A 13733-nucleotide genomic window follows, 5' to 3' on the forward strand; every position below is an offset into this window, starting at 1 on the left:
CATGAAAAGCGGCAAAACGTCGACAATGATGCCCTTGGCCAAAAAGGGCGTATGCGTTTTTTCCTGAATATATACAGGAAAAAACGCATACGCCCTTTTTGGCCAACCAAGCAAGCCGGAAAGGCAAATCAGCACTACAAAGAAGTCTCGCTTGCCATCGGTCAAAAGGGCCATGCTGAAAAAAGTGTAAAAACCAGAAATGCAGGACAGGCCATGGAGACATGGGAGCCGTGCTACGCTGATGGGCGGGATGTAAATTGCCAACAGCCACTCTGGAGAAGTGTACGGTGTGTCCTGAAACATGTAATAAACACAGCTTAGAGAGCATAGGGCACTTCCACTCATGGGCGTATACATTGGGAAAACTGAAAATCCACAAGACACAGACACCCCAAAGTGTAGGGCTGCTCTGATTACGAAGACCTCCACTTCGCTACACCTTAAATAGCCCAGGAAAGAGAAAAATGAATAAAGAAGTTCTGGTACTTATGCACAATGGAATATCACTCAGCCATGAAATAAATGTTATAAGGCTAGTAGCAGCATGATGAGTGGATTTAGGTATGATGACTCTAAGTGAAATAAGTCACACAGAAAAAGACACTTATCCTAAGATATCACTTATAGAGGGAATGTCAAAATCGCTACCCTTGAAATGAATTACAAAACCGAACAGAGTCACACGTTTAGAAAACACACTATGGCTGCCTAACGGGAAAGGTCAGGTGGGGTGATGCATAAAACAAGGGTTTGAAATTAGCTCAGATACCGTTCCATAAGCCAAATATGTAATAGACAAGACCTACTCCCTGCTCAGTGAACTGGACTCAACACCCCCTATTCACCACACAAGAATATATCTGACTAGTAAGAATCTTAAAAGCTATGTATTGCTATCTCTCGGGAAGTGAATCAAGAGGGTGTAAAGCGGCATAAACACAGCAGTGAAAAGCAGCTAAACCCCATTATAAAAATAAATTACTCAAAAAAACCCCCATAAAACAAAGACAGTGAAAGAGAGAGAAATTCTTACAAAATCCGTTCAGGGGCTCTGATGCCACCTGGATTGACCATATCTAGACCCACAGCTGGATGAGACATAAGGCTGGACACTCTTGGGGCTGAGAGGATTGGTGAGGTTGGGCGAGCAAACGCAGACCCTTTAAAGTAATACTGCGTGGTACCCATCCCATGGGTCCCAAATCTCCAGGTTCAAGGGCATCTTCCTACATCGAAAACATGCCTGGGAAACCCAGAAGACGGTACACCGTGTGATCGGGAAAGGTTTCTAAAACACACCTCATTTCTCCTCTCCTTGTGCTCGGGTTCGCCATTCCAGCCGCTTTACTAACAATCTCCCTACTTGGAGAATCAGCACCGTTACCCTCCTGTTTCGTACATGTTGCAATTTGTCCTGAGGATGAACGGGAAGAGGGGGAACCAATGAGAGACTAGCTCTAGGTGTTGGGACAGGCACAGGTCACTCTAGTTTCCCATCAGGAAGAAGAATGAACCACAGGCTCAGCCTTCCCCCCCCGGAACCAGAATAGGGCCTGAAGCAATCCTGCGCTTTTGCGGCCAGCTCCCAAAAAAGCGAGTTGACAAATGGAGCTCAGGGGCTCTGCAATTCACAAACCTGCAGAGTTAGAAATGATAACTCTCGTCCACAAATATATTGAGGGAAGGCAACGAAGAGGATTGGAAAGCAAGGCAGAATTGCAGGAAACAGTTTTCAGGAGGTAGATTCGACTCGCCTTTAAAGGACATGAAAAGCGGCAAAACGTCGACAATGATTCCCTTGGCCAAAGAGGGCGTATGCGTTTTTTCCTCAATATATTCAGGAAAAAACGCATACGCCCTTTTTGGCCAACCAAGCAAGCCGGAAAGGCAAATCAGCACTACAAAGAAGTCTCGTTTGCCATCAGTCAAAAGGGCCATGCTGAAAAAAGTGTAAAAACCAGAAATGCAGGACAGGCCATGGAGACATGGGAGCCTTGCTACGCTGATGAGCGGGATGTAAATTGCCAACAGCCACTGTGGAAAAGTGTACGGTGTGTCCTGAAACATGTAATAAACACAGCTTAGAGAGCATAAGGCACTTCCACTCATGGGCGTATACATTGGGAAAACTGAAAATCCACAAGACACAGGCACCCCAAAGTGTAGGGCTGCTCTGTTCACGAGAGCCTCTACTTCGGTACACCTTAAATAGCCCAGGAAAGAGAAAAATGGATAAAGAAGTTGTGGTACTTATGCACAATGGAATATCACTCAGCCATGACATCAATGTCATAAGGCTAGTAGCAGCATGATGAGTGGATTTAGGTACGGTGACTCTAAGTGAAATAAGTCACACAGAAAAAGACACTTATCCTAAGATATCACTTATAGAGGGAATGTCAAAATCGCTACCTTTGAACTGAATTACAAAACTGAACAGATTCACACGTTTAGAAAACACACTATGGCTGCATAACGGGAAAGGTCAGGTGGGGTGATGCATAAAACAAGGGTTTGAAATTAGCTCAGATACCGTTCCATAAGCCAAATATGTAATAGACAAGACCTACTCCGTGCTCAGTGAACTGGACTCAACACCCCCTATTCAGCACACAAGAATATATCTGACTAGTAAGAATCTTAAAACCTATGTATTGCTATCTCTCGGGAAGTGAATCAACAGGGTGTAAAGCGGCATAAACACAGCAGTGAAAAGCAGCTAAACCCCATTATAAAAATAAATTACTCAAAAAAAACCCCATAAAACAAAGACAGTGAAAGAGAGAGAAATTCTTACAAAATCCGTTCAGGGGCTCTGATGCCACCTGGATTGACCATACCTAGACTCACAGCTGGATGAGACATAAGGCTGGACACTCTTGGGGCTGAGAGGATTGGTGAGGTTGGGCGAGCAAACGCAGACCCTTTAAAGTAATACTGCGTGGTACCCATCCCATGGGTCCCAAATCTCCAGGTTCAAGGGCATCTTCCTACATCGAAAACATGCCTGGGAAACCCAGAAGATGGTACACCGTGTGATCGGGAAAGGTTTCTAAAACGCACCTCATTTCTCCTCTCCTTGTGCTCGGGTTTGCCATTCCAGCCGCTTTACTAACAATCTCCCTACTTGGAGAATCAGCACCGTTACCCTCCTGTTTCGTACAGGTTGCAATTTGTCCTGAGGATGAACGGGAAGAGGGGGAACCAATGAGAGACTAGCTCTAGGTGTTGGGACAGGCACAGGTCACTCTATTTTCCCATCAGGAAGAAGAATGAACCACAGGCGCAGCCTGCCTCCCCGGAACCAGAATAGGGCCTGAAGCAATCCTGCGCTTTTGTGGCCAGATCCCAAAAAAGCGAGTTGACAAATGGAGCTCAGGGGCTCTGCAATTCACAAACCTGCAGAGTTATAAATGATAACTCTCGTCCACAAATATATTGAGGGAAGGCAACGAAGAGGATTGGAAAGCAAGGCAGAATTGCAGGAAACAGATTTCAGGAGGTAGATTCGACTCGCCTTTAAAGCACATGAAAAGCGGCAAAACGTCGACAATGATGCCCTTTTTGGCCAACCAAGCAAGCCGGAAAGGCAAATCAGCACTACAAAGAAGTCTCGCTTGCCATCAGTCAAAAGGGCCATGCTGAAAAAAGTGTAAAAACCAGAAATGCAGGACAGGCCATGGAGACATGGGAGCCTTGCTACGCTGATGGGCGGGATGTAAATTGCCAACAGCCACTCTGGAGAAGTGTACGGTGTGTCCTGAAACATGTAATAAACACAGCTTAGAGAGCATAGGGCACTTCCACTCATGGGCGTATACATTGGGAAAACTGAAAATCCACAAGACACAGGCACCCCAAAGTGTAGGGCTGCTCTGTTCACGAGAACCTCCACTTCGGTACACCTTAAATAGCCCAGGAAAGAGAAAAATGGATAAAGAAGTTGTGGTACTTATGCACAATGGAATATCACTCAGCCATGACATCAATGTCATAAGGCTAGTAGCAGCATGATGAGTGGATTTAGGTACGGTGACTCTAAGTGAAATAAGTCACACAGAAAAAGACACTTATCCTAAGATATCACTTATAGAGGGAATGTCAAAATCGCTACCTTTGAACTGAATTACAAAACTGAACAGATTCACACGTTTAGAAAACACACTATGGCTGCATAACGGGAAAGGTCAGGTGGGGTGATGCATAAAACAAGGGTTTGAAATTAGCTCAGATACCGTTCCATAAGCCAAATATGTAATAGACAAGACCTACTCCCTGCTCAGTGAACTGGACTCAACACCCCCTAATCAGCACACAAGAATATATCTGACTAGTAAGAATCTTAAAACCTATGTATTGCTATCTCTCGGGAAGTGAATCAAGAGGGTGTAAAGCGGCATAAACACAGCAGTGAAAAGCTGCTAAACCCCATTATAAAAATAAATTACTCAAAAAAAACCCCATAAAACAAAGACAGTGAAAGAGAGAGTAATTCTTACAAAATCCGTTCAGGGGCTCTGATGCCACCTGGATTGACCATACCTAGACTCGCAGCTGGATGAGACATAAGGCTGGACACTCTTGGGGCTGAGAGGATTGGTGAGGTTGGGCGTGCAAACGCAGACCCTTTAAAGTAATACTGCGTGGTACCCATCCCATGGGTCCCAAATCTCCAGGTTCAAGGGCATCTTCCTACACCGAAAACATGCCTGGGAAACCCAGAAGATGGTACACCGTGTGATCGGGAAAGGTTTCTAAAACGCACCTCATTTCTCCTCTCCTTGTACTCGGGTTTGCCATTCCAGCCGCTTTACTAACAATCTCCCTACTTGGAGAATCAGCACCGTTACCCTCCTGTTTCCTACAGGTTGCAATTTGTCCTGAGGATGAACGGGAAGAGGGGGAACCAATGAGAGACTAGCTCTAAGTGTTGGGACCGGCACAGGTCACTCTATTTTCCCATCAGGAAGAAGAATGAACCACAGGCTCAGCCTGCCCCCCGCCCCCAGAATCAGAATAGGGCCTGAAGCAATCCTGCGCTTTTGCGGCCAGCTCCCAAAAAAGCGAGTTGACAAATGGAGCTCACAGGCACTGCAATTCACAAACGTGCAGAGTTACAAATGATAACTCTCGTCCACAAATATATTGAGGGAAGGCAACGAAGAGGATTGGAAAGCAAGGCAGAATTGCAGGAAACAGATTTCAGGAGGTAGATTCGACTCGCCTTTAAAGCACATGAAAAGCGGCAAAACGTCGACAATGATGCCCTTTTTGGCCAACCAAGCAAGCCGGAAAGGCAAATCAGCACTACAAAGAAGTCTCGCTTGCCATCAGTCAAAAGGGCCATGCTGAAAAAAGTGTAAAAACCAGAAATGCAGGACAGGCCATGGAGACATGGGAGCCGTGCTACGCTGATGGGCGGGATGTAAATTGCCAACAGCCACTCTGGAGAAGTGTACGGTGTGTCCTGAAACATGTAATAAACACAGCTTAGAGAGCATAGGGCACTTCCACTCATGGGCGTATAATTGGGAAAACTGAAAATCCACAAGACACAGACACCCCAAAGTGTAGGGCTGCTCTGATTACGAAGACCTCCACTTCGCTACACCTTAAATAGCCCAGGAAAGAGAAAAATGGATAAAGAAGTTCTGGTAATTATGCACAATGGAATATCACTCAGCCATGAAATCAATGTTATAAGGCTAGTAGCAGCATGATGAGTGGATTTAGGTATGATGACTCTAAGTGAAATAAGTCACACAGAAAAAGACACTTATCCTAAGATATCACTTATAGAGGGAATGTCAAAATCGCTACCCTTGAAATGAATTACAAAACCGAACAGAGTCACACGTTTAGAAAACACACTATGGCTGCTTAACGGGAAAGGTCAGGTGGGGTGATGCATAAAACAAGGGTTTGAAATTAGCTCAGATACCGTTCCATAAGCCAAATATATAATAGACAAGACCTACTCCCTGCTCAGTGAACTGGACTCAACACCCCCTAATCAGCACACAAGAATATATCTGACTAGTAAGAATCTTAAAACCTATGTATTGCTATCTCTCGGGAAGTGAATCAAGAGGGTGTAAAGCGGCATAAACACAGCAGTGAAAAGCTGCTAAACCCCATTATAAAAATAAATTACTCAAAAAAAACCCCATAAAACAAAGACAGTGAAAGAGAGAGAAATTCTTACAAAATCCGTTCAGGGGCTCTGATGCCACCTGGATTGACCATACCTAGACTCACAGCTGGATGAGACATAAGGCTGGACACTCTTGGGGCTGAGAGGATTGGTGAGGCTGGGCGAGCAAACGCAGACCCTTTAAAGTAATACTGCGTGGTACCCATCCCATGGGTCCCAAATCTCCAGGTTCAAGGGCATCTTCCTACATCGAAAACATGCCTGGGAAACCCAGAAGATGGTACACCGTGTGATCGGGAAAGGTTTCTAAAACGCACCTCATTTCTCCTCTCCTTGTGCTCGGGTTCGCCATTCCAGCCGCTTTACTAACAATCTCCCTACTTGGAGAATCAGCACCGTTACCCTCCTGTTTCGTACAGGTTGCAATTTGTCCTGAGGATGAACGGGAAGAGGGGGAACCAATGAGAGACTAGCTCTAGGTGTTGGGACAGGCACAGGTCACTCTATTTTCCCATCAGGAAGAAGAATGAACCAGACGCTCAGCCTGCTCCCTCCCCCCCCCCGGAATCAGAATAGGGCCTGAAGCAATCCTGCGCTTTTGCAGCCAGCTCCCAAAAAAGCGAGTTGACAAATGGAGCTCAGGGGCACTGCAATTCACAAACCTGCAGAGTTACAAATGATAACTCTCGTACACAAATACATTGAGGGAAGGCAACGAAGAGGATTGGAAAGCAAGGCAGAATTGCAGGAAACAGATTTCAGGAGGTAGATTCGACTCGCCTTTAAAGCACATGAAAAGCGGCAAAACGTCGACAATGATGCCCTTGGCCAAAAAGGGCGTATGCGTTTTTTCCTGAATATATTCAGGAAAAAACGCATACGCCCTTTTTGGCCAAACAAGCAAGCCGGAAAGGCAAATCAGCACTACAAAGAAGTCTCGCTTGCCATCGGTCAAAAGGGCCATGCTGAAAAAAGTGTAAAAACCAGAAATGCAGGACAGGCCATGGAGACATGGGAGCCTTGCTACGCTGATGGGCGGGATGTAAATTGCCAACAGCCACTCTGGAGAAGTGTACGGTGTGTCCTGAAACATGTAATAAACACAGCTTAGAGAGCATAGGGCACTTCCACTCATGGGCGTATACATTGGGAAAACTGAAAATCCACAAGACACAGGCAGCCCAAACTGTAGGGCTGCTCTGTTCACGAGAACCTCCACTTCGCTACACCTTAAATAGCCCAGGAAAGAGAAAAATGGATAAAGAAGTTGTGGTACTTATGCACAATGGAATATCACTCAGCCATGACATCAATGCCATAAGGCTAGTAGCAGCATGATGAGTGGATTTAGGTATGATGACTCTAAGTGAAATAAGTCACACAGAAAAAGACACTTATCTTAAGATATCACTTATAGAGGGAATGTCAAAATCGCTACCCTTGAACTGAATTACAAAACAGAAGAGAGTCATACGTTTAGAAAACACACTATGGCTGCTTAACGGGAAAGGTCAGGTGGGGTGATGCATAAAACAAGGGTTTGAAATTAGCTCAGATACCGTTCCATAAGCCAAATATGTAATAGACAAGACCAACTCCCTGCTCAGTGAACTGGACTCAACACCCCCTATTCACCACACAAGAATATATCTGACTAGTAAGAATCTTAAAAGCTATGTATTGATATCTCTCTGGAAGTGAATCAAGAGGGTGTAAAGCGGCATAAACACAGCAGTGAAAAGCAGCTAAACCCCATTATAATAATAAATTACTCAAAAAAAACCCCATAAAACAAAGACAGTGAAAGAGAGAGAAATTCTTACAAAATCCGTTCAGGGGCTCTGATGCCACCTGGATTGACCATATCTAGACCCACAGCTGGATGAGACAGAAGGCTGGAGACTCTTGAGGCTGAGAGGATTGGTGAGGTTGGTTGAGCAAACGCAGACCCTTTAAAGTAATACTGCGTGGTACCCATCCCATGGATCCCAAGTCTCCAGGTTCAAGGGCATCTTCCTACATCGAAAACATGCCTGGGAAACCCAGAAGACGGTACACCGTGTGATCGGGAAAGGTTTCTAAAACACACCTCATTTCTCCTCTCCTTGTGCTCGGGTTCGCCATTCCAGCCGCTTTACTAACAATCTCCCTACTTGGAGAATCAGCACCGTTACCCTCCTGTTTCGTATATGTTGCAATTTGTCCTGAGGATGAACGGGAAGAGGGGCAACCAATGAGAGACTAGCTCTAGGTGTTGGGACAGGTACAGGTCACTCTATTTTCCCATCAGGAAGAAGAATGAACCACAGGCGCAGCCTGCCTCCCCGGAACCAGAATAGGGCCTGAAGCAATCCTGCGCTTTTGTGGCCAGCTCCCAAAAAAGCGAGTTGACAAATGGAGCTCAGGGGCTCTGCAATTCACAAACCTGCAGAGTTATAAATGATAACTCTCGTCCACAAATATATTGAGGGAAGGCAACGAAGAGGATTGGAAAGCAAGGCAGAATTGCAGGAAACAGATTTCAGGAGGTAGATTCGACTCGCCTTTAAAGCACATGAAAAGCGGCAAAACGTCGACAATGATGCCCTTTTTGGCCAACCAAGCAAGCCGGAAAGGCAAATCAGCACTACAAAGAAGTCTCGCTTGCCATCAGTCAAAAGGGCCATGCTGAAAAAAGTGTAAAAACCAGACATGCAGGACAGGCCATGGAGACATGGGAGCCTTGCTACGCTGATGGGCGGGATGTAAATTGCCAACAGCCACTCTGGAGAAGTGTACGGTGTGTCCTGAAACATGTAATAAACACAGCTTAGAGAGCATAGGGCACTTCCACTCATGGGCGTATACATTGGGAAAACTGAAAATCCACAAGACACAGGCACCCCAAAGTGTAGGGCTGCTCTGTTCACGAGAACCTCCACTTCGGTACACCTTAAATAGCCCAGGAAAGAGAAAAATGGATAAAGAAGTTGTGGTACTTATGCACAATGGAATATCACTCAGCCATGACATCAATGTCATAAGGCTAGTAGCAGCATGATGAGTGGATTTAGGTACGGTGACTCTAAGTGAAATAAGTCACACAGAAAAAGACACTTATCCTAAGATATCACTTATAGAGGGAATGTCAAACTCGCTACCTTTGAACTGAATTACAAAACTGAACAGATTCACACGTTTAGAAAACACACTATGGCTGCATAACGGGAAAGGTCAGGTGGGGTGATGCATAAAACAAGGGTTTGAAATTAGCTCAGATACCGTTCCATAAGCCAAATATGTAATAGACAAGACCTACTCCCTGCTCAGTGAACTGGACTCAACACCCCCTAATCAGCACACAAGAATATATCTGACTAGTAAGAATCTTAAAACCTATGTATTGCTATCTCTCGGGAAGTGAATCAAGAGGGTGTAAAGCGGCATAAACACAGCAGTGAAAAGCAGCTAAACCCCATTATAAAAATAAATTACTCAAAAAAAACCCCATAAAACAAAGACAGTGAAAGAGAGAGAAATTCTTACAAAATCCGTTCAGGGGCTCTGATGCCACCTGGATTGACCATACCTAGACTCACAGCTGGATGAGACATAAGGCTGGACACTCTTGGGGCTGAGAGGATTGGTGAGGTTGGGCGAGCAAACGCAGACCCTTTAAAGTAATACTGCGTGGTACCCATCCCATGGGTCCCAAATCTCCAGGTTCAAGGGCATCTTCCTACATCGAAAACATGCCTGGGAAACCCAGAAGATGGTACACCGTGTGATCGGGAAAGGTTTCTAAAACGCACCTCATTTCTCCTCTCCTTGTGCTCGGGTTCGCCATTCCAGCCGCTTTACCCACAATCTCCTACTTGGAGAATCAGCACCGTTACCCTCCTGTTTCGTACAGGTTGCAATTTGTCCTGAGGATGAACGGGAAGAGGGGGAACCAATGAGAGACTAGCTCTAGGTGTTGGGACAGGCACAGGTCACTCTAGTTTCCCATCAGGAAGAAGAATGAACCACAGGCTCAGCCTTCCCCCCCCCCCCCGGAACCAGAATAGGGCCTGAAGCAATCCTGCGCTTTTGCGACCAGCTCCCAAAAAAGCGAGTTGACAAATGGAGCTCAGGGGCCCTGCAATTCACAAACCTGCAGAGTTATAAATGATAACTCTCATCCACAAATATATTGAGGGAAGGCAACGAAGAGGATTGGAAAGCAAGGCAGAATTGCAGGAAACAGATTTCAGGAGGTAGATTCGACTCGCCTTTAAAGGACATGAAAAGCGGCAAAACGTCGACAATGATGCCCTTGGCCAAAAAGGGCGTATGCGTTTTTTCCTGAATATATACAGGAAAAAACGCATACGCCCTTTTTGGCCAACCAAGCAAGCCGGAAAGGCAAATCAGCACTACAAAGAAGTCTCGCTTGCCATCGGTCAAAAGGGCCATGCTGAAAAAAGTGTAAAAACCAGAAATGCAGGACAGGCCATGGAGACATGGGAGCCGTGCTACGCTGATGGGCGGGATGTAAATTGCCAACAGCCACTCTGGAGAAGTGTACGGTGTGTCCTGAAACATGTAATAAACACAGCTTAGAGAGCATAGGGCACTTCCACTCATGGGCGTATACATTGGGAAAACTGAAAATCCACAAGACACAGACACCCCAAAGTGTAGGGCTGCTCTGATTACGAAGACCTCCACTTGGCTACACCTTAAATAGCCCAGGAAAGAGAAAAATGAATAAAGAAGTTCTGGTACTTATGCACAATGGAATATCACTCAGCCATGAAATCAATGTTATAAGGCTAGTAGCAGCATGATGAGTGGATTTAGGTATGATGACTCTAAGTGAAATAAGTCACACAGAAAAAGACACTTATCCTAAGATATCACTTATAGAGGGAATGTCAAAATCGCTACCCTTGAAATGAATTACAAAACCGAACAGAGTCACACGTTTAGAAAACACACTATGGCTGCCTAACGGGAAAGGTCAGGTGGGGTGATGCATAAAACAAGGGTTTGAAATTAGCTCAGATACCGTTCCATAAGCCAAATATGTAATAGACAAGACCTACTCCCTGCTCAGTGAACTGGACTCAACACCCCCTATTCACCACACAAGAATATATCTGACTAGTAAGAATCTTAAAAGCTATGTATTGCTATCTCTCGGGAAGTGAATCAAGAGGGTGTAAAGCGGCATAAACACAGCAGTGAAAAGCAGCTAAACCCCATTATAAAAATAAATTACTCAAAAAAACCCCCATAAAACAAAGACAGTGAAAGAGAGAGAAATTCTTACAAAATCCGTTCAGGGGCTCTGATGCCACCTGGATTGACCATATCTAGACCCACAGCTGGATGAGACATAAGGCTGGACACTCTTGGGGCTGAGAGGATTGGTGAGGTTGGGCGAGCAAACGCAGACCCTTTAAAGTAATACTGCGTGGTACCCATCCCATGGGTCCCAAATCTCCAGGTTCAAGGGCATCTTCCTACATCGAAAACATGCCTGGGAAACCCAGAAGACGGTACACCGTGTGATCGGGAAAGGTTTCTAAAACACACCTCATTTCTCCTCTCCTTGTGCTCGGGTTCGCCATTCCAGCCGCTTTACTAACAATCTCCCTACTTGGAGAATCAGCACCGTTACCCTCCTGTTTCGTACATGTTGCAATTTGTCCTGAGGATGAACGGGAAGAGGGGGAACCACTGAGAGACTAGCTCTAGGTGTTGGGACAGGCACAGGTCACTCTAGTTTCCCATCAGGAAGAAGAATGAACCACAGGCTCAGCCTTCCCCCCCCGGAACCAGAATAGGGCCTGAAGCAATCCTGCGCTTTTGCGACCAGCTCCCAAAAAAGCGAGTTGACAAATGGAGCTCAGGGGCTCTGCAATTCACAAACCTGCAGAGTTAGAAATGATAACTCTCGTCCACAAATATATTGAGGGAAGGCAACGAAGAGGATTGGAAAGCAAGGCAGAATTGCAGGAAACAGTTTTCAGGAGGTAGATTCGACTCGCCTTTAAAGGACATGAAAAGCGGCAAAACGTCGACAATGATTTCCTTGGCCAAAGAGGGCGTATGCGTTTTTTCCTCAATATATTCAGGAAAAAACGCATACGCCCTTTTTGGCCAACCAAGCAAGCCGGAAAGGCAAATCAGCACTACAAAGAAGTCTCGTTTGCCATCAGTCAAAAGGGCCATGCTGAAAAGAGTGTAAAAACCAGAAATGCAGGACAGGCCATGGAGACATGGGAGCCTTGCTACGCTGATGAGCGGGATGTAAATTGCCAACAGCCACTGTGGAAAAGTGTACGGTGTGTCCTGAAACATGTAATAAACACAGCTTAGAGAGCATAAGGCACTTCCACTCATGGGCGTATACATTGGGAAAACTGAAAATCCACAAGACACAGGCACCCCAAAGTGTAGGGCTGCTCTGTTCACGAGAGCCTCTACTTCGGTACACCTTAAATAGCCCAGGAAAGAGAAAAATGGATAAAGAAGTTGTGGTACTTATGCACAATGGAATATCACTCAGCCATGACATCAATGTCATAAGGCTAGTAGCAGCATGATGAGTGGATTTAGGTACGGTGACTCTAAGTGAAATAAGTCACACAGAAAAAGACACTTATCCTAAGATATCACTTATAGAGGGAATGTCAAAATCGCTACCTTTGAACTGAATTACAAAACTGAACAGATTCACACGTTTAGAAAACACACTATGGCTGCATAACGGGAAAGGTCAGGTGGGGTGATGCATAAAACAAGGGTTTGAAATTAGCTCAGATACCGTTCCATAAGCCAAATATGTAATAGACAAGACCTACTCCGTGCTCAGTGAACTGGACTCAACACCCCCTATTCAGCACACAAGAATATATCTGACTAGTAAGAATCTTAAAACCTATGTATTGCTATCTCTCGGGAAGTGAATCAAGAGGGTGTAAAGTGGCATAAACACAGCAGTGAAAAGCAGCTAAACCCCATTATAAAAATAAATTACTCAAAAAAAACCCCATAAAACAAAGACAGTGAAAGAGAGAGAAATTCTTACAAAATCCGTTCAGGGGCTCTGATGCCAACTGGATTGACCATATCTAGACCCACAGCTGGATGAGACATAAGGCTGGACACTCTTGGGGCTGAGAGGAATGGTGAGGTTGGGCGAGCAAACGCAGACCCTTTAAAGTAATACTGCGTGGTACCCATCCCATGGGTTCCAAATCTCCAGGTTCAAGGATATCTTCCTACACCGAAAACATGCCTGGGAAACCCAGAAGATGGTACACCGTGTGATCGGGAAAGGTTTCTAAAACGCACCTCATTTCTCCTCTCCTTGTGCTCGGGTTCGCCATTCCAGCCGCTTTACCCACAATCTCCTACTTGGAGAATCAGCACCGTTACCCTCCTGTTTCGTACAGGTTGCAATTTGTCCTGAGGATGAACGGGAAGAGGGGGAACCAATAAGAGACTAGCTCTAAGTGTTGGGACCGGCACAGGTCACTCTATTTTCCCATGAGGAAGAAGAATGAACCACAGGCTCAGCCTGCCCCCGCGGAACCAGAATAGGGCCTGA

The sequence above is a fragment of the Eubalaena glacialis genome, chromosome 2 (genome assembly GCF_028564815.1).
Source record: "Eubalaena glacialis isolate mEubGla1 chromosome 2, mEubGla1.1.hap2.+ XY, whole genome shotgun sequence".
Lineage (NCBI taxonomy): Eukaryota > Metazoa > Chordata > Mammalia > Artiodactyla > Balaenidae > Eubalaena > Eubalaena glacialis.